The sequence below is a fragment of the Chrysemys picta genome, chromosome 3 (assembly GCF_011386835.1).
Source record: "Chrysemys picta bellii isolate R12L10 chromosome 3, ASM1138683v2, whole genome shotgun sequence".
Lineage (NCBI taxonomy): Eukaryota > Metazoa > Chordata > Testudines > Emydidae > Chrysemys > Chrysemys picta.
The window spans coordinates 150,752,988-150,774,986 of NC_088793.1; the positions used below are offsets into that span (position 1 = coordinate 150,752,988).

The 21,999-nt window shown below is 40.3% G+C and overlaps 1 protein-coding gene across 15 annotated transcripts in view; it reads right to left on the bottom strand.

The window, feature by feature from the left end:
• KIF6 (kinesin family member 6) overlaps nucleotides 1–21,999 on the bottom strand; it is a 378,942-nt gene that overhangs the window by 108,200 nt on the left and 248,743 nt on the right. The window lies entirely within an intron of this gene.

Here is a 21,999-nt window from a genome sequence, read left to right on the forward strand (position 1 = left end):
CCTGGCTGTTCTCTCACAAAAGACTATGAAATGGGAGCTATAATTAAAAAAGGGGACAAGATGACAACAGATCAACAAAGTGAACATGGATAGTACCTTCGACTGTGTAAAAGAAGTATCCAAACTGGCTAACTGCTGTCCTGAATTTGCACTGACAGCTATATCAAATCCCAGTCTAACTATTCTTATACAACTTTTAGCTGTCTTCCCTTCTTGGCATGGCCTCCTTCAGCTGCTCAAGAACTTTCCATCCTTCTTTTTTTTACCCTCTTTTGGCCAGCTATCTTGAAAGCAGTAATCTGTTCCCCTGACAAAAGGAATTTTAAAGAGAACGCAAGAGACTTTGGTATGTTGTCAAAAATAAATGGATTCTGAATGTTACAGACATCTCTTTTATCCCTCATCTTCACCCTGTTGCTAACAACCCATTCTTGAACAAGTGTGCTTTGTACGCACCCACATATAATTAGGAGTCATGGTGCTCTCACCATCTGGCAGAAGCCAGCTGAACTTTAAGCAAACAGTCCATTTTAATTTGTTAGCAAACTGTTTGATGAACCCTGACACACCTACTTTTTTTTTTTTTTTTTTAAAGAACATCTTTATTAAAAGAACACAATTTGCTAAAAGAGAACAGGATGAACTACTCTTTCTAGAACATATGGATAAAAATGTAATCCAATCCTACTTACAGCCAAGAAAAAATGGTATCTACATATTAAATTTTAAATATGGGATTATAAAACACATCAAAACATTGTACTTTTATATTATACAAATAAAATCTTCAGATCTATAGAATTCTGCAGCTAAAAATTAATTTTAATTTGAACATACTGAAGATTCCATAGAAGGTTCAATTCAGGTACTTGGCTTTGAGTCATGACCATGAGCAACCCTTCTTTCTAGCATAAGAAGTTCCAACTCCATGGCAATCATTTCTGATTGATCAAAATGTAAAGTGTTTTAATAGTAACAACCCTTGTGATCAACAAAACACAAAATGGCTGGTCAAATGTCTTGCATAGCTTTCAGCAATTTGGAGACCTTTGGGGTGCATCTGAAAACTGTGACTTAAAGGAAGTTGCAAATTATTCCTATTCACAGCTGCTTCATTGTTCTTTGGGAAGGAGAGAATGAAGTAGTTTTTCCCTTTCTTTTTTATTATTTTAAGATCTTTCCCCCACCCCCGGACTGAAAACATTGTTTGCATTAAGCAAACATTTTCATTTAACTTATCATCTGCCGTGTGTTTTGTGTCTTCAGAGTGTTGCACTGCAGTATTGAACTATGTAAATTAATATATATAAAGTACCATTTGATAAATGATAAATGTCTGTGATTATCTTTCAAACAGGTAAAACAACTTCCTAATTTGGATTAGGGAAAAAAGTTCTTTACAAAAATTGTTTAGCAATTTAGGAACTGATCCTGCAATCAGATCTGCCTTCAATGGGTCTCCCCATGTGCATGGGGGTCCATAGTAGCAAATCTGATACAGAATCAGGGCCTTATTTGTCATGTCCCATACACCCTATAGAACTTCAGAATGCAGCACTGAGACTTAAGAAATGGGTTCCACTGAAACCAACACCCCCCAACGCGATGAAAAAGACCATGTTTATGGCAGATATTATTTGGGGTTTATTCTCCCTAAGATACCTGCTTGCAAGTCTTACTCAAAGATTTTTGGAGTCACACAGATAGATGTATGACTGTAACCAGTGTGATGCCAGCGTTTCTAGTTGTTAGAGCAGGGGACTGAGAGTCCAGACACCTGAGTTCTACTACTGACCCATGTCAAGTAGTTTAATCTTTCTATGCTTTAGTTTCTACATCTGTAATAAAGGAATAATAATTCACTTTTCAATTGTTTGGATCTAACGAATGATATAAGTGCAAAGTACTGTTAGTATTAATAGGATGCCTTAAAAGGGGAGTCTTAAAGTCACCATACTCCTTAAAGGACTAGTGGCTTTCCTGTCTATTTTGGGAACTCTTCAAACTTGGAGTTTAGCCTAGACACAATCAAGAATAAATATTCAGCTTTCTCTTGGTCCTGTGTTATCCTGGAAGTTTAATAAAAGTCATTGGTAGGATTTTTGTTGAGGAAAGCAAGCATAAAGTGCTTTTTTATATAGTGGTAATGGGAAAACAAAATATTCGTTACATCTATTAAAGAGATTGTCTATCAGACAATTTTAGAGCATCTGCATTTCCAGTATGAATTTAAAACACATTTACTTTGGCTGTACTTAATCTGAGAGACAATGGGATTTGTGTGCATATGTAACTCTGAGCCATCACTTGGAAAAAATGACCCCAAGAAGTCTCCTATCTGCTTCAGATTAGCTAATGTGTTATAGTATATATAAACTGTATAATAACTTAAGGCTTTCAGACATGATTTTCAACTATTCCTTAGTTTGGAACAAAATTTAACTCCTTATGTGGATCCCTTTTTGATTACTACAAATTATTTACATTTGAGATGCTGACTTGGGAAACAGGAGATCAGTCAAAATCCATTATGGAGAAGAAATGCATCCCACAGAATTTAAAGCTGCTTTGTGCACAATTCCGCCCCCCCTCCCAACTATGGTTTTGTTTTAGTCTTTAGTAGTCACAGTACTCTGACCTGAGATATAAAAGTGAAAGTTTTCCTTTCTCCATAATCCAAAGCATTGCCAAAGGATGTAGTTACTCTAGTGGAAGACAGAAAGGAGGGCCCAGTGGTTAGTGCAGTAGCCTGGCTCTGCTCTGCCACAGACTTCCTGTGTGATCTTGGGCAACTAAGTTAGTCTTTCTATGCCTCAGTTCCCCATATGTAAAAAATGTAATATAAGATAATAGCACTTCCCTACCCTCTAGGAGTGTTGTGAAGATCAATACACTGAATGTCGTAAGATGCTCAGATGGTATGATGATGGGGGACATAAAAGTACCCAAGATAGCTAGACAGCTGTACAGATCAATCATTTTACTTGAACCTCTTCCAAACTGCATTTCTCTTGTAGATACCATGCATAAAAAACTATCCCCAAAATGTGAAGGTGTAACAGTATTTGGCTCAGAAAGATCTTGGTAGATGTTAAAGGCCTACTTTAGCTATTTATAATGCTTACCACCAAACTTTGTCTAATATTTACATTTATAGTTTGTCACAGAGTTAATACATTTTTATTGTCTTTGTTTTAAAAATAGTTTAAAACAAAAAGTCCTGGACATATATAACTCAGAGGAAGAGAGCGGAGGAGGTGTGGAGTGGGCAGATCAATGGCTCCATATTCCCTCCCACTCCCCAATATGCTGGACACAGTTGGGCCAGTAAGAGGGGGAAGTAGATTTTAGCCTTTTCAGCTGCAGTCAGTTACTTCCCCCTAGGAGCAGAAGGGGGGCAAGGAGCAAACTGGAACAATCTGAGTGATAGTTCCATCCTGGAGTTTCTCCCGAGGTGGCACTGTGCCCTTCCCTTTATTCACACATCAATTCAAACATGAGAGCTCAAGAGCAGAGCCATACTTGGCTGTTTTGTTGATTAATATTTCAAAGATAGAAGCACATCCCTAAATGCAACATACTAAACTATGAACATTTAAGTGGGCAGGAAAATGAAAGATTTTAGGGCTAAAGAAATACTATGGAAAAATTATGGCCCCCCTGCACAAAGGAATTAGGGGCTTGATGCAGGATCAAGCTGTAGAGGAGGGAGAAGATGCAAGGAACCCCTTTTCCTCCACTGATAGAAAGCAGTCATCATTTGATTTCAAAACACTACAAACAGGGAGCGGAGAAGCATTGTCTGCACTGTTCTAGGCCCCAGAGGGGGCATGGTCAGATGTAGCAGGCACTAACCCCAGCAGTTCACCCTGTTAACAAACCAGCAGATGCAGAGTTGTGCCGGGAAAAAAGAAAGAAAGAAAGAAAGAAAGACCCAGGCCAAAGTAGCTGCAGCCCAGCGGTTAGGGCACACATCTGTAACGTGCAAGACACATCCTTGGATCTTCCACAGCCCTGGTGAGTGCCCTACCCACTGGACCATAGCACCAGTCTCTCTGGTCCATCAACATTTTATTATTTATACCAAGTGGAACAGCTACAATGGAAGAAAGGGCAAAAAACCCTCTGGAAGAGTCAATAGCATCGTGGTCAGGTGTCTCACCTGGGACTCAGGTTTAAATCCCTGCTCGAAATCAGCTAGGTCAGGGACTTGAACTTGCATTGCCTACATTCCAAGTGAGTAGCCGGCCTAACTGCCTATTCTGGGTAGGTTCTCTCTCTCTGACCAGAAATTCCATCATGGAGCTGAGAAACTTTCCCACAACAGTTGCATTGAAAGCCATATATTCCCTTAAAAAGTTTCAAGTTTCAACAAATTGGTACAATTTTATTAAAAAATTCCTGACCAGCTCTGCTCCTGACAGCATCATGCCTAACCCTGGCTACTGCTAGCATAGTGATTGCACGGGCCCTCACATGAAGAGGATGCTTCATCTCCCACACTTCCAACATGGCACCAGCTCAAGGAGCCTTAACTTTTCTTATATAATAGTTCATTCACAATCCCTCAAGTTTACAATTACATCATGCGACAAAAGGTACTAGAATGTATTGTCAGACTCTACGTATCCATCAGATTATGCAGATAAATGGCCACATAAGCTGATTTCGGATACTGGCTCACAACAAAAATCAAACCTTTCCAATTCAAATATTTTTCTGTTCCAATATTTTAATAAACTCTCTCATGCAAAGGCCTAGAAGGCCTGCCTCAGTAAGAGACCCATCTATCTCACAGTGCTCCACTACTCCACTTGGGGGCAGCAGAACTATTCAAGCTGGAGCCAGTTTAAAAGAAAGGGGGCTGCTATCAGGATGCATACCAAAAGGGGCCCTTGACTTTGGAATTCACTCTTTTCTAGGGCCAAAATTGCTTGAATCAGCTGACCTTCCAAACATGCTCCATACATTTTGGGGATGAAAGGGTGAGATATGCACAGGTATTTCTGGGTGGGGTTAGGTTAGGCTAGGCTATTATTTGGCTGTGTTCTGGGTTTTTTTTCAGTTGATATTTCCTGGGTATAGAATGAGGGGATGCTGCTGATTTTATTGCTTTATAAGTCTATATTCAAAGATGTATCAAAGGCATCTAAGGCCCTACACAGGTGCTTTTTCTTTTCTGGTGATATTATGAATGAGAAAGAAAGGTTGACAAAGGAGGGGCTGTTGTCACCATGAATATGTTGGAATGTGAACAAGAGGCTGCTAGGCAGCTCTCTAACTCCACATTCTATAGGCCACTATCCTCTGATCCCACTGAGGATTACCAAAAGAAACTACCATCTGCTCAAGAAACTCCCTGAAAAAGCACAGGAACAGATCTCTACAGACACATGCCTAGAACCCCGACCAGGGGTATTCTATTCGCTGCCCAAGATCCATAAACCTGGAAATCCTGCATGCCCCATCATCTCAGGCATCTGGCATCCTAACAGCAGGATTGTCTGGCTATGTGGACTCTCTCCTCAGGCCATACGCTACCAGTACTCCCAGCTATCTTCGAGACACCACTGACTTCCTGAGGAAACTACAATCCATCGGTGATCTTCCAGAAAACATCATCCTGGCCACTATGGATGTAGAAGCCCTCTACACCAATATTCCACACAAAGATGGACTACAAGCTATCAGAAACAGTATCCCCGATAATGTCACGGCAAACGTGGTGGCTGAACTTTGTGACTTTGTCCTCACCCACAACTATTTCACATTTGGGGACAATATATACCTTCAAGTCAGCGGCACTGCTATGGGTACCCGCATGGCCTCACAGTATGCCAACATTTTTATGGCTGACTTAGAACAACGCTTCCTTAGCTCTCGTCCCCTAACGCCCCTACTCTACTTGCGCTACATTGATGGCATCTTCATCATCTGGATCCATGGAAAAGAAGCCCTTGAGGAATTCCACAATGATTTCAACAATTTCCATCCCACCGTCAACCTCAGCCTAGACCAATCCACATAAGCGGTCCATTTCCTGGACACTACTGTGCTAATAAGCAATGGTCACATACATACCACCCTATACCGGAAACCTATGGACCACTATACTTACCTACATGCCTCCAGTTTCCATCCAGGACACACCATACAATCCATTGTCTACAGCCAAGCTCTAAGATATAACCGCATTTGTTCCAATCCCTCAGGCAGAGACAAGCACCTACAAGATCTCTATCAAGCATTCTTAAAACTACAATACCCACCTGCTGAAGTGAAAAAACAGATTGACAGAGCCAGAACAGTCCCTAGAAGTCACCTACTACAGGACAGGCTCAACAAAGAAAATAACAGAACGGCACTAGCTGTCACCTTCAGCCCCCAACTAAAACCTCTCCAGCGCATCATCAAAGATCTACAACCTATCCTGAAAGATGATCCCTCACTCTCACAGATCTTGAGAAACAGACCTGTCCTCGCTTACAGACAGCCCCCTAACCTGAAGCAAATACTCACCAGCAACCACACACCACAGAACAAAAACACTAACCCAGGAACCTATCCTTGCAACAAAAGCCTGTTGCCAACTCTGTCCACATATCTATTCAAGTGACATCATCATAGGACCTAATCACATCAGCCACGCCATCAGGGGCTCATTCACCTGCACATCTACTAATGTGATATATGCCATCACGTGCCAGCAATGCCCCTCTGCCATGTACATTGGCCAAACTGGACAGTCTCTACGCAAAAGAATAAATGGACACAAATCTGACATCAGGAATCATAACATTCAAAAACCAGTAGGAGAACACTTCAACCTCTCTGGTCGCTCAGTAACAGACTTAAAGGTGGCAATCTTGCAACAGAAAACCTTCAAAAACAGACTCCAACAAGAAACTGCTGAACTTGAATTAATATGCAAACTGAATACCATCAATTTAGGCTTGAATAGAGACTGGGAATGGCTGAGCCATTATATACATTGAATCTATTTTCCCATGTTAAGTATCCTCACACCTCCTTGTCAAACTGTCTGAAATGGGTCATCTTGATTATCATGACAAAAGTTTTTTTTCTCCTGTTGATAACTGCTCATTTTAATTAATTAGCCTCTTAGAGTTGGTAGGGCAACTCCCACCTTTTCATGTTCTCTGTATGTGTATATATATCTCCTTACTATATGTTCCATTCTATGCATCCAATGAAGTGAGCTGTAGCCCACGAAAGCTTATGCTCAAATAAATTTGTTAGTCTCTAAGGTGCCACAAGTACTCCTGCTCTTTTTGCGGATACAGACTAACATGGCTGCTACTCTGAAACCTAAGAAAGGAATGGAAACTACAGGATACCCACTTACATGCTTCACAATTCCTTATATGTTAGAAGAACTTCTATTGGCTTAGTTCTATCTGCAGCTGAATTATGAACTGATGCACCTCTTTGGTGCTTCTGCTTGGTACTGTTGTATTTTGCCATTGCAAATTCAATCAACAAAGACTAAACAGTAACCAAAAAACAAACAAACAAACAAACAAACAGACAAAAACCAACAACAACAAAAAAACCACCTTCACAAATCTAAAGCAAAACTGCAGTTGAAAGTTTTCTGTATGGAAATAAAGAAAATTATTTTTCTTTCAACTAACAATAAACAAATTAAAAGATCAAAACATTTACAACTTCCTGTCACCAATGTAGATCAAGTGCTGAACTACTTTCAGATAACTAGGCTGTGTGGATGCATGGCTGGGGAAAGGTAATATTCAATATGTGTGAAACTCAATCCTGTGCAGAGGGTCCATACAATCCTGTGCACCAATTAAATCCTGTTTAAGACCTATATAGCTTTATGTGGGATTTAGCTGATGTGTAGGCCTGGTGTTTGCCCTCTGCATAGGGGTGAATTTCATTCTGTGTGAATTAAATTATGTAAAAATGACATGAGCAAGAAGTCTTGAGACTAAAAATAATAAAAAGATGTTTGTGCTCATGTAACATCCTTGGTTTAGACTGTTCAAATGAAATAATCAAGAAGCTTTTGTGAAATGTCACGAACGTCCACAAATATTCCTGGCATTCCATTAACTGTCCCAGATTATTCCTCTTGGGCAAGAGCACTCATCACAGAGGACCTAGAAATATTTGGGAAAAAAACCAACTAACAGGACTATAGCAATTCATCCATATTTTAAACCAGTATTTCAAATCCTCTGAAGCTTAAAATTGGACCTTTAATCCAGTTCAGGGATCTTAATATCCCCAACATGCACTGTCAATGAGTTTGGAAATGTGATCTTAATTTAAACTCAGTGCAATTTCTATATATCATTTTTCATGACATTTAATTGCTATGAATTTCCAAGTGTCTATTGATATAAAACAGCAGTGAGAGGGGGACTGCCATTTAAAAAAGGCTCAATATGATCTCGAAGATGCTTGTTTCATTTTACATTTTAGCTGTGTCCAATTCTAGCACAGAGTCACCTCAAAATGTAGAACTGAGAAATGAGGGTGAAAAGCTGACCAGACTGAAAATAATGGCAAAACTCTCTTTGATTTCAATAGGGCCAGGATTTCATCTGGAGAGTCTAAAAAACAGAATGGAAAATTGAAATATAATCCTTTATTTAGAAATATCATTGTGTAAGCATCCTCTTAAACGAACACATGTTCAGGGCCAATCAGAGAGGGGGCTGGGAGGGCCATTTGGCCTGGGTCTCAAGCTCAAAGCGGGCCTCAAATTTAGACACTTGTTAATTTTTTGGCAATTTTTTGGTAAGTTTCGCAACTTGTTTTTATGCGCATCCCTATCAGACCAAAATGGGATGCACTCTCTCAGCTTAGAGATGCAAATTTAAGCAAATAAGAGATGTGATTTGGTAAAAGACGTAATTTTTTTTGTTAACTGATATAGATTTTGTCATATAAAAGAGTTTTAAATGTTCATAAATATTAATAAAAATATATCCGTTCTGATGGCACAAGATTAGACCGTGATGAACGTGTCCTCTCAGATCACCTGATTATATAAACAAACCACTACTAGTGGTTGGTACTGGATCAAGTGCCTTTTGAAAGGTAGAGAATTGTTACAATTTAATGTCTTTATAGTTTTACGTCTAGTTGACTAAGGAATTATTTATGTGTGAGAATTCCTCATTATTATCTTCATATAGTAGCTAAAAGAGGTGACTGGTTGGTTGGTTGTGCCCTAGCTTGGTAGCTTGGCCATCACCATAGGTTTTTGTAGACTACAGGCCCAGATTCAAGGTGAAAATCTGTGAGGACAATCTTGTACAGTGAGTTTCGTGAGGACATACATTTGAAAATTTTGGACATTATCCCTCTGTCTGTATGTGTGTCTGTGTTTACTATTGTGACAAAGTTCCTCCTCTATCTTGGTGGGTCCTGCGCTTATTGGCGGATTTTCTTGCCTCAGAGATTCACCAGGTGGATTAGAGAACAGCCCAGAGACCTTCCCCTCTGGAAGAACCCACAGTCCAGGTCAATCGGGAGGTTTGGGGGGAACCCGGGCCCGCCCTCTACTCCAGGTTCCAGCCCAGGGCCCTGTGGACTGCAGCTGTCTATAGTGCCTCCTGTAACAGCTGCATGACAGCTACAACTCCCTGGGCTACTTCCCCATGGCCTCCTCCAAACACCTTCCTTATTCTCACCACAGGACCTTCCTCCTGGTGTCTGATAACGCTTGTGCTCCTCAGTCCTCCAGCAGTACACCCTCTCACTCTCAGCTCCTTGCGCCTCTTGCTCCCAGCTCCTCACACTCGCACCACAAACTGAAGTGAGCTCCTTTTTAAAACCCAGGTGCCCTGATTAGCCTGCCTTAATTGATTCTAGCAGCTTCTTCTTAATTGGCTCCAGGTGTCCTAATTAGCCTGCCTGCCTTAACTGGTTCTAGCAGGTTCCTGATTACTCTAGTGCAGCCCCTGCTCTGGTCACTCAGGGAACAGAAATCTACTCATCTTGTGACCAGTATATTTGCCCTCTACCAGACTCCTGTACCCCACTGGTCTGGGTCTGTAACACTATATATACACGTCATCCCTTTGTCTTCAGCTCAGCCTGTTATATTATATCTTGCGTGCTTGAGTTTTGATTCAGTGATAAGGATAATAACTTGTCTGACTGTTTCATTTTGTGTTCTTAATTAGTATTCCTTTGTTTTAAGTGTTTTCAGCATTTGGGTACCATTCAGCATTTGTGTACATGTTTACAGTAGAAGATTTCAAGGGTAGATAAGCTACTTATTTGCAACAGAATATTTCAAGTGTGGATAGGTTACATATTGAGCAGACAGATCACTATGAAGAGGAGATTTGAAAGTGGGGCAAGGAAGAGATGGCAAAAACAACTGAGTGAAGCAGCAGCTAAGAGCTCAAAGCCAATAACTTCATTTCTCAAACTACTGGAAAACACACCTTACCCAACAAACAATGCTACAGATAATAAAAACGCCGCAACTGCAACAGGTGATATTTTAATGCCAATAAGAGACTGGTTATGCTGGAGTATAAAAAAAACAATCTCTGTACTGTGCACCCTGCTTCATTTTGAACAAAAGTGCTGCAAATGCATCAGTTCTCTCTGATCAATCAAGACGGAGCATCAACAGAGGTTGGAGGAAGTTGAAGTCCGAATACCGTCACATGAGAGTTCAATGTCACACAAAGAAATCTATGTTGCATGGAAATCAGCCAGTAGGGCAGCATCAGCTGAAAGTTCAGTTGAGAATTTACTCTTGACTGAACTCTCTACAGAAACTAATAACTGGAAAAAACTTCTTGAGCACATCCTGAATGTCATCCTTTTTCTTTCTGAGTGGAGATTGGCTTTCTTTGGTCCAGTCAACGTATTGGTGATCGTGCAAATGGAAACTTTCTAGACATAGTTGAGTACCTCAGCAAATATGACCCACTTTTATCAGAGCATGATAAACGTGTTCGAGAATCGCAAGAGAGTCAAAAGCACATGCAAGTCCATTATCTCTGCACACGCATACAAAACAAGTTTATCGAGCTATGTGGGTCATTTGTACAATCAACAATTCTTGATGAGATTTGAAATGCCAAGTATTTTTCAATCATTATTGATGCCACTCCAGATTGTTCTCACAAGGAAGAGACTACTATGGTTATTCGATATGTTAAGATTCTAGACAGTTCAAAATTTTCAACCGAAGAAAGGTTTATTTTGTTTGATAATTTCACGAGAAAAACTGGAAAAGAAATTGCTGCTTGAGTACTAGCAATTCGAGAAGGTTTTAAGTTAGATTTTCAAGTCTGCATTGATCAAGCCTATGACAATGGATCTAATATGGCTGGGAAGTACAAAGGTATACACGCAGTTCTGCTTGAGCATATTTCAAACTGTATTTTCTCCAGCTGTGGAAACCACACACTAAACCTTGTAGGTGTTGACTGTGCAGAATCATGCAAGGAGGCAATTACTTACTTTGGAACTGTTCAGAAAATGTACAGTCTCTTCAGTAGCAGTCCACGGAGATGGGAAATTCTGAAGCAATGTCTTCCTGTTTCACTGCACGCGATGTCCAAAACTAGATGGTCTGTATGGACAGATGGTGTTCAACCAGTTGCACAGCATTTGAATTGAGTGAGAAAGGCTTTAAATGAGCTGGAATCTCTCAATCTCCCTGCACAGGCTTGAACTGAACTTCAGTCATTCAGAAGCACATATCCAAATTTGAATGCATTCTGATGTCATCTTTGTGGATGAAGCTACTAATTTGGTAATTAAAACATGCAATGCTACACTTGATGTTGAGAGGGATAACATTGAAAGTCTTATCAATTACATTCAACAGATTCGTGAACAATGGGATGTGATCCTGAATGAGTCCAAATTAGTAGCACAGAATATTGGCATTTCATCTGAGTTCTCCACCAATCGCAATTTACCTACTGAATCCGATGCCGAGCAGCATTATAGGGTCAATGTCTTCCTTGTCATCATTGACTCTATTTAATTAAGTCTTACAGGTCGATTTGAGTCACTGCGACTAATTTGTACCCTTTTTGCATTTCTTTGGCAGTTCAACAGATTGAGTAATTAAGATCTACTTTCTGCAGCTGAACAATTTCAGCAACAGTACAACAAAGAAACCTCAAAAGATCTCAGTGATGAGGTCATCTTCCTCAAACAAATATATTCCACGAACTTTAAATTGGATCATAAGCCAAAGAGATTGCTTCAACAAATACTTGAACTTGGACTCTCTGGGGTGTTTCCTAATATCACAATTACATTGCGTATTTTTGTCAGTTTGCCTTCATCAGTGGCTTCAGGTGAATGCACCTTCAATGTGTTGAATCAGGTAAAGAACTATCAGCATTCAACTATGGAACAAGAGCGTTTGAATGGGCTTGCCATGCTTAATATCAACTGTGACATTGCACGAAAGCTAGGTTTTTCCTCAATAATTAGTGTATTTGCACAGAAAAAGGCTAGAAAGCATTTGTTAAATAAAAAAATATTCAAATTACACTGGTCTACAATTTTTGAGAAGTCGTCTGCTTCAGAGATAAAATGTGCTATTTATTATGTATTTTGATGTGCTGAATTCAAATATGACAATTAAAACAACTGATTGGCTACTGTTTCTAAGATATTTAAGTTTTTACATTTTATGTCTATGTATATTGTGTAGATGATAGAGTTTTAATCATAAATTGTAAACCTAGGTCTTTTCATGTGTTTATGGTTGCTTTACATGATAATATTTCACCTGTCCTGTTTATGTAACACTTTAAAAATCAGCAAAAGGGTTATATAAATAAAATTTATTATGAAACAAAAGGCAAAAACTATTACGTACATAGTTTAGTCCTATTCAGTGTCTACTCGGTGCTTCTTGGCTTGTCTCTTGTATTCATTAAATGGAGCATCTCTTGTCACTGTCCAGCAATAGTCTGCAAGCATTGATGGGCTCCATTTGCCCTGATTATGTTTCTACATTGTTGCAATGTCCTGGTGAAATCGCTCACCGTGCTCGTCGCTCACTGCTCCGCAGTTCGATGGAAAAAAAATCTAGATGAGAGTGCATAAAATGTATCTCTAGTGACATGTTACAACCAAGGCTTTTGTATGCCCAGAGGAGGTTTTCCACCAACAATCTGTAGTTGTCTGCCTTGTTGTTTCCGAGAAAATTTATTGCCACTAACTTGAAGGCTTTCCATGCCATCTTTTCCTTGCCAGGCAGTGCATGGTCAAATGCATCATCTCGAAGAAGTTCACGAATCTGAGGACCAACAAAGACACCTTCCTTTATCTTAGCTTCACTTAACCTTGGAAATTTTCCATGGAGGTACTTGAAAGCTGCTTGTGTTTTGTCCATGGCCTTGACAAAGTTCTTCATCAGACCCAGCTTGATGTGTAAGGGTGGTAACAAAATCTTCCTTGATTCAACAAGTGGTGGATGCTGAACACTTTTCCTCCCAGGCTCCAATGACTGTCGGAGTGGCCAATCTTTCTTGATGTAGTGGGAATTTCTTGCACGACTACCCCATTCGCAGAGAAAACAGCAGTACTTTGTGTATCCAGTCTGCAGACCAAGCAAGAGAGCAACAACCTTCAAATCGCCACAAAGCTGCCACTGATGTTGGTCATAGTTTATGCACCTCAAAAGTTGTTTCATGTTGTCATAGGTTTCCTTCATATGGACTGCATGACCAACTGGAATTGATGGCAAAACATTGCTATTATGCAGTAAAACAGCTTTAAGACTCGTCTTCGATGAATCAATGAACAGTTTCCACTCATCTGGATCATGAACGATGTTGAGGGCTGCCATCACACCATCAATGTTGTTGCAGGCTACAAGATCACCTTCCAAGAAGAAGAATGAGACAAGATCCTTTTGACGGTCATGGAACATGGAAATCCTAACATTACCTGCCAGGAGATTCCACTGCTGTAGTCTGGAGCCCAACAGCTCTGCCTTACTCTTGGGTAGTTCCAAATCCCTGACAAGGTCATTCAGTTCACCTTGTGTTATGAGGTGTGGTTCAGAGGAGGAGGATGGGAGAAAATGTGGGTCCTGTGACTGATGGTTCAGGACCAGAAGTTTCATCCTCTTCCTCGTCTGACTCAAGTGAGAATGATTCTGGTGCATCAGGAACCGGCAGTCCTTCTCCATGGGGTACTGGGCGTACAGCTGATGGAATGTTTGGATAAAGCACAGTCCACATTTTCTTCTTTGACACACCTTTCCCAACTGGAGGCACCATGCAGAAGTAACAATTGCTGGTATGATCTGTTGGTTCTCTCCAAATCATTGGCACTGCAAAAGGCATAGATTTCCTTTTCCTGTTCAACCACTGGCAAAGATTTGTTGCACAAGTGTTGCAGCATATGTGTGGGGCCCACCTCTTGTCCTGATCTCCAATTTTGCAGCCGAAATAAAGGTGATAGGCTTTCTTAACCATAGTGGTTATACTGCGCTTTTGTGATGCAAAAGTCACTTCACCACAAACATAGCAGAAGTTATCTGCACTGTTCACACAAGTACGAGGCATCTCTGCTCACTTTGGCTAAACAGAAATGTGTCCCTTTGCAAAATCAAACACTGACAAATAAGAGAGCACGACCCTGTATGATTTCTACAGCTGATATAGGGCAATTTGTTCAGCAGAGTGATGTAAGCTTCGTTATGATTGCATCATCCATGACTTCTAGGAATAACATGATGCAATTCATATCATGTATGACGCAATACCAGCTTCAGATTGCATCATTCATTGTTTTGCCTAAAAAGCAAGTACTGTCCAAACCCAGTCATAGATTTAGTCATAGATCCAGTCAAAGATGTATGTTAGTCATTTCTGGTTTAAATTGAGATCCCTTCCCTTTATAACTCACTTATCCTCCGCCATTCCCAAGTCAAGGGTCGTATATACTGACCCAATAGCATATCTTGAAAACTAGAGCCAATCAACAATTTTAAGCATCATATTCGTTCTCAGTGACCCAGAATTAGTAAAGTTTGACTACATTTATTTCAGAAGCATTTTGGCTGTAGAGCAGTGTTATGTCTCACTTTTTTTGGTGCCTTATTTTGTTTTCATGTGTTGTCACTTATTTTTTATTTTTATTATGGCTAGGGGCCTCAAAAGCTGGAAGTGGCCTGGGCCTCTCTGGACCTCTGAGAAGGCCTGCATATGATAAGGGTCAAAATAATGGTTTCTCCCTCCTGATGTGAATTTTTAGATCCCTCTCTAAATAGTCAAAAATGGGGCTCTCCTTGCTACACAATGCAACATCGGTCACTCTCTGTAACTAGGTTCTGAAGATTCCACACCTTGTAATGGGAACTCCCAGGAACTCGTTTCCCCTTGTACAGCCACTACTAGGATTCCCATCATCCATTCTAGGATAATGACTGAGCAGCATTTTCCATGGCTAACTACTGCACTGCTCCATGAATTAATCACAAGAAGGAACATATATATTAAAAAATCATCTCCCTCTCATCTTCAGGCCAAGTGCCTCAGCTCTGCAACATCCTTCAACTCTACTGGTCCATGCCACAGAGGCCTGAGGCCAGCAACGAACATATATCCTACATTCTATTAATTATTACTGCTGCTAAACAACTGGATGAAATACGATTTTTTTCCATCTGCATCTTATTATAGAATAGATGCAAACTCTGGGGGGGGGGGGTGGGAGGGATAAACTATGTTTTGAATTACAAAAGGTTTTGAAAGCAAAAGACATAAGCACTCTACACTACTGGGAAAAATACTCCCAATAGAGCTTCTATGCCCTAAGGGTGAAATTCACCCCTGTCCAGTGGGCCACCACAAGGGCTATGCACCCCTAGAGCCATGTTTAGTGTTTCAAAGACCTTCTGCTAATCTTGTCCCATCCAAGACAGAATGAAGTGACAGAGCTGGCTAACATTTTTTCAGAGTTGCTGCTGAATTGACAAAATGGTCTGTGGTATTTAAAGACTGAAATGTCTCTTATTTGGGCATGAACATTTTCAAATTATGTGCTCAGAGTTAATACTAAAGATAATCATACTTTGGGGTCTATAAATGTCATTTCCAAATAAAAATGCTCATGTTACCGCTGAGGTTAATCCATGAAATGATGGCAGGGTAAAATTAATTCAACTTTGTGATAAGGTTTCCAGTTTAAATTGACATTAGTGGCAGGAAGCATCTTCTATCCTGTAGTTGTGGGATTGTGAAGTCTTTCCCATTAACACTGTGTATTGCTGCCATAACGATAAATATCCACACACAGCAAAATAATCACTTCGCTTTTTCATGTGCAGCACCCTTCCCCCCACAAAATAGAGCCAGTAAGCAATCTGATATACACCCACAATGTGGTAAAATAAAGTCTGGGGCTTGGCAGCATCCATTTGTTCATCAAAACCTAAAGGATGTTTGTTGCCTAATAAAATATTAGCATATCTTTGTGGGTTTTTTAGCACTGGTCCCTAGTTGCTGCACCAATATCAGGGAATTCTGCTCTTAACAAGATTAGCTTTCATCACTTCAGCTGACTTATTTGAGTTAAATCAGGTGATATATGGACACAGTGTCCCAGGAAAAAAACTCAGTTTCCTCAATTCCTTTTTAGTCAAAACTTGATCCCAGTTTAACTAAATGATATAAGAAATGTCTAGCAAAGATCAGAGGATGATATTTATATCTGTAGTCTTTGTGGCTTTTTGTCTATGTCAGGACACAGAATTAGGAGTGTTTTCTCCTCTGCAAGTGAGTGTCAGAATTAACTTTCTAAGCAATAACTGAATATCACTGATAAAAATAGCATAACTCTTCCTGAACACCCAAGACACTCTGTTTTGTTTGACGGTTTTAAATTCTGTTTGTTTTTCATAAGATCAAAACTGGATGACACATTCTGGAAATTGCTTGTCATACAACCCTATTTCCACATGCAATGTACTTTGCTGTGTCCTACAGCTATGAACACTTTTGTTAATTAAATAAGTCTGCTTGGAAACAAAAGGATATCTGCATGGAAAACCCCAACTCCGACATTGTTTCCCAGTATTTCCATATGTAAAGACATATTAGCACTCCCAATATGAATTTGAGACATTCCACTTCTGTTTTTCAATTCTGACACTTTGTACTTAGAGTTAATTTTGATTAGCAACGTCTCCAAAGGTTTTATTCCTGGAAAAGCCTTCTTTAAGGACATTTCCTCATATGTTTCAATATTCAGAATAGTTTCTCCCCAGAATAACTAGCCTGGCCTCCAGGGGATAGGCAAACTGTGGAGACCTTACCAAGTTCTACAGTATCCATCCCAAATCTGCCTACTTCTGAGCATAAAAATCATTTAATGGCCTGATGAGGCCAAGGTGCCTCTTTTTGTTTGGTGTCTTGTTTTTTGTTCTTTCTAGATAGCCTCGCTGCAGTTCATCTGAAATGAAAAACCAAAGCCTCAACCAACTTGGGCAGACACTGCAGGTAAAAGGGTGCACCATAAAACCAGAATCATGCTCACACTCAGCTTATTGCTGTCTTGCTTTGCCTACCTGACATCCCTGTTTCTACAAGTGGCCTATAAAGTTTATTGTTCCTCGCTTGCTTCTGGAACCAAAAATAAACAATCAACATATTTCTCTTTGGGGACTACGAGGTTTTGATCAAGGACCAAAGCAGTCCACTCACCACAATACACCTCTACCCCGATATAACGCGACCCGATATAACATGAATCGGATATAACGCGGTAAAGCAGAGCTCGGGGGAGGGGGAAGGGGACGGGACTGTGCACTCCGGCGGATCAAAGCAAGTTCGATATAATGCGGTTTCAGCTATAATGCGGTAAGATTTTTTGGCTCCTGAGAATAGCGTTATATCAGGGTAGAGGTGTACTGAATTTCAACCAGTTAGAATAACACACAGATTTTCAACCAGGGTCCACCAACAACAGGGATACATTAAACACTGGCAAAGGTAAATGAAAGCAAGAGGAATAATGTCTAGTGGTTAGGGCTGGGGACTGACAGCCAAGATCTTCTAGATTCTATTCCAGGCCCTGCTACTGACTCATGGTGTGACTAGCGCAGTAATATGACCACTCAGCCTTAATTTACACAATCCCCAAATGGTTTTATAATAGAACAAAAATACTTTGGACAACCTTTGAACACCAAATCACAAAGTGCTTTAGAAAAACGGACAGTCTAATTTATTTATTTTACAGATGGGTAAACTGGTGCAGAAAGGTGAGGGGACTTGCACAAGTTCACATAGTGAGGAAATGGCAGACAGAGGGATAAAACCCAGGCGCCTTGAATCCCAGTCCCATCCATTGGACCAGACTGCCTCCTGAATACAATGCAGTTCAGGTATTGTGGGGGTTATTTCATGTGGGAAAGTACTTTGAATCTTCAAAGCAAAGGTCAATTATTTTAGGAATAATTTAAACTAGCATCAGAGTGAAAAGAGTGGAACTCATGGAGCGACAATAGGTAACAATAGTGGAAATCAAAGAGGAAATATGACAAACATAACAAAAAGTAATTTCTAACAAGTTAGTGCATCCTTCCACTAATGTCATAATTCAGGGACACTATATTATAAATTATCAGAGGGGTAGCCGTGTTAGTCTGAATCTGTAAAAAGCAACAGAGGGTCCTGTGGCACCTTTGAGACAAACAAAAGTATTGGGAGCATAAGCTTTCGTGGGTAAGAACCTCACTTCTTCAGATGCAAGTAATGGAAATCTCCAGAGGCAGATATAAATCAGTATGGAGATAACGAGGTTAGTTCAATCAGGGAGGGTGAGGTGCTCTGCTAGCAGTTGAGGTGTGAACACCAAGGGAGGAGAAACTGCTTCTGTAGTTGGATAGCAATTCACAGTCTTTGTTTAATCCTGATCTGATGGTGTCAAATTTGCAAATGAATTGGAGCTCAGCAGTTTCTCTTTGGAGTCTGGTCCTGAAGTTTTTTTGCTGTAAGATGGCTACCTTTACATCTGCTATTGTGTGGCCAGGGAGATTGAAGTGTTCTCCTACAATTTTTTGTATATTGCCATTCCTGATATCTGACTTGTGTCCATTTATCCGCTTGCGTAGTGACTGTCCAGTTTGGCCAATGTACATAGCAGAGGGGCATTGCTGGCATATGATGGCATATATAACATTGGTGGACGTGCAGGTGAATGAGCCGGTGATGTTGTAGCTGATCTGGTTAGGTCCTGTGATGGTGTTGTTGGTGTAGATATGTGGGCAGAGTTGGCATCGAGGTTTGTTGCCTGGGTTGGTTCCTGAGTTAGAGTTGTTATGGTGCGGTGCGTGGTTGCTGGTGAGAATATGCTTAAGGTTGGCAGGTTGTCTGTGGGCGAGGACTGGCCTGCCTCCCAAGGTCTGTGAAGTTGAGGGATCATTGTCCAGGATAGGTTGTAGATCACTGATGATGCGTTGGAGAGATTTAAGCTGAGTGTAGGTGATGGCCAGTGGAGTTCTGTTGGTTTCTCTTCTGGGCCTGTCTTGTAGCAGGAGGCTTCTGGGTACACGTCTGGCTCTGTTGATTTGTTTCTTTATTTCCTTGTGTGGGTATTGTAGTTTTGAGAATGCTTGGTGAAGATCTTGTAGGTGTTGGTCTCTGTCTGAGGGGTTGGAGCAAATGCGATTGTACCTCAGTGCTTGGCTGTAGACGATGGATCGTATGGTGTGACCGGGGTGGAAGCTGGAGGCATGAAGGTAGGCATAGCGGTCGGTGGGTTTTCGGTATAGGGTGGTGTTAATGTGGCCATCGCTTATTTGTACGGTGGTGTCTAGGAAGTGGACCTCCCGTGTAGATTGGTCCAGGCTGAGGTTGATGGTGGGGTGGAAACTGTTGAAATCATGGTGGAATTCTTCCAGGGTCTCCTTCCCATGGGTCCAGATGATGAAGATGTCATCAATATAGCGTAGGTAGAGAAGGGGCATGAGTGGACGAGAGCTAAGGAAGCATTGTTCCAGGTCAGCCATAAAAATGTTGGCATATTGTGGGGCCATGCGGGTGCCCATAGCGGTGCCACTGGTCTGGAGGTATATATTGTCACCAAATTTGAAATAATTGTGCGTGAGGATAAAGTCACAGAGCTCAGCAATAAGTTGTGCTGTGTCATCATCAGGGATACTGTTCCTGACAGCTTGTATTCCATCTGTGTGTGGGATGTTTGTGTAGAGAGCTTCTTCATCCATGGTGGCTAGGAATATTATAAATATTCAGTAAAAATTCATAACCAATCAAAACCATCATGGGACAAATGCTAAGAGAAGTTGAGCACCTGCAATGCAGTGGTGTTTGTGGGTGTTTAGCAGGCACTTGGCTGCTAGAAGTCAAACCCATAAAGGAGTTATAGCCTCAGTCAGTGTGCAGTTCTCATGCCCCAAGGATTCCCACTGAGAGGAAGTTTTGTCTGTGGCAAAAGTTTTGGCACAACGGTATGTCACAATATTTTTTAAAAATCAGTAGATCTGACACCAAACTAGACACCGGTATGAAGGTCCCCCAAAAAGAAATGACAAAACTCAAAACAGGTCACCAAAAAGAAAGCAAATAAAGTCTTCACTGAACACTGGAGGATGAAAAGTGAAGCACAAAAACAAATTCATAGCTGGTATAGAGAAGAAACAGCAAACAAAGAGGCAAAAGACAGAAGATGAGCCCTTCACCTAACAGCAGACTGATAGCATAGCAGCAGCTGTTTGTGACTTAATATGGAGAGTCTTTGCCAACTGGGAGAGGTGCATACAATGATTGCCTGTGTTTATTCTTGCCTTAATTATTGCTTAGAAGAATCACTGTTTCCAAGATATTTTTTCTTGTCTACAGTACAACTATTAAAAGCAAGACAGAGTTTAAATGTCCTGAAAAAGATTCGAGAGAAAACTATAAATACTCAGACTAAACAATTTGGTAATGTTCTATTCTTTCAGTAACAGTGACTTCTCATCAGGTAGCACCAGAATTCATTTTTTTATTTGTCCATTACCTGTGAAGTTTATATCATTTTTACATACAAGACTTTTTCTGCATTAAAAAGCATTTACTTTCTTCTCTAAAACTTCTGGTTTCTGCAGCCAAATTTATAAGGAAACATTACTTTTGCAAAATTTTCCACCTGATGTACCACACTGTGGCTCATTTCATGGGGTTAGTTCTTTGTTCAATGCCAGTTTTTCTCTTCTAGCATTTTTAAAACAGGCTTTCACTTGCAATAATCCTTTAAAGTCAACTGATGTAAAACAGCTTTCCAACCAGTACATTTCAGGCATCTGATAAAGATTTAGGATTTGACCTTAAGATTAAGGGCACAAGCACATAAAGGCTCTGATGATATTACAGGCAATTACCCAGCGCTGTAAGGAAAGTTTCAGGGGATGTTATTTCAGAGTAGCAGCCGTGTTAGTCTGTATCAGTACTCCTGTTCTTTTTTAGGGGATGTTATTGTAATATCCAGGATATTAGCCTTAAAAAGGGGAGTGGGGGGAAGAGAGAGAAGGAGAAAAAGAAACAAACAAACAAACAACAAACCAACAACTGATTTGAAAACAAGATGAGAGACTGGAAAAAGCTTCATTGTAAAGGAAGAACAACAACAACAAAGGCATCTTATTCTAGAGGCTGTGAGATCCTTTTAATTTAAATTATTTAAAAAGCCTGATGAAATTCTGATATTATTATTAGAAGACATTTAAAGCAAAAAATTACTGTTTGTCCCTGCTGAATCAAAATTATTGCTGATGCTATTTATTCTCTTTCCATTTTCCTTGGCTCTTATTATCTGTAAATATAAAAGCTTGTTAGGCCCAAGTCATAGACCTGTACAACCTATGTAGTCATACAGGTTGACCCCTTGTAATCCACAATTTTGGTAATACATATGTTGCTTACTGGTTGCCTTACCAATAAACAAACTTTCCTCTTTTCCAGCCTCAAAATCTCCATACATTATCTAACAAATTTTAAGATG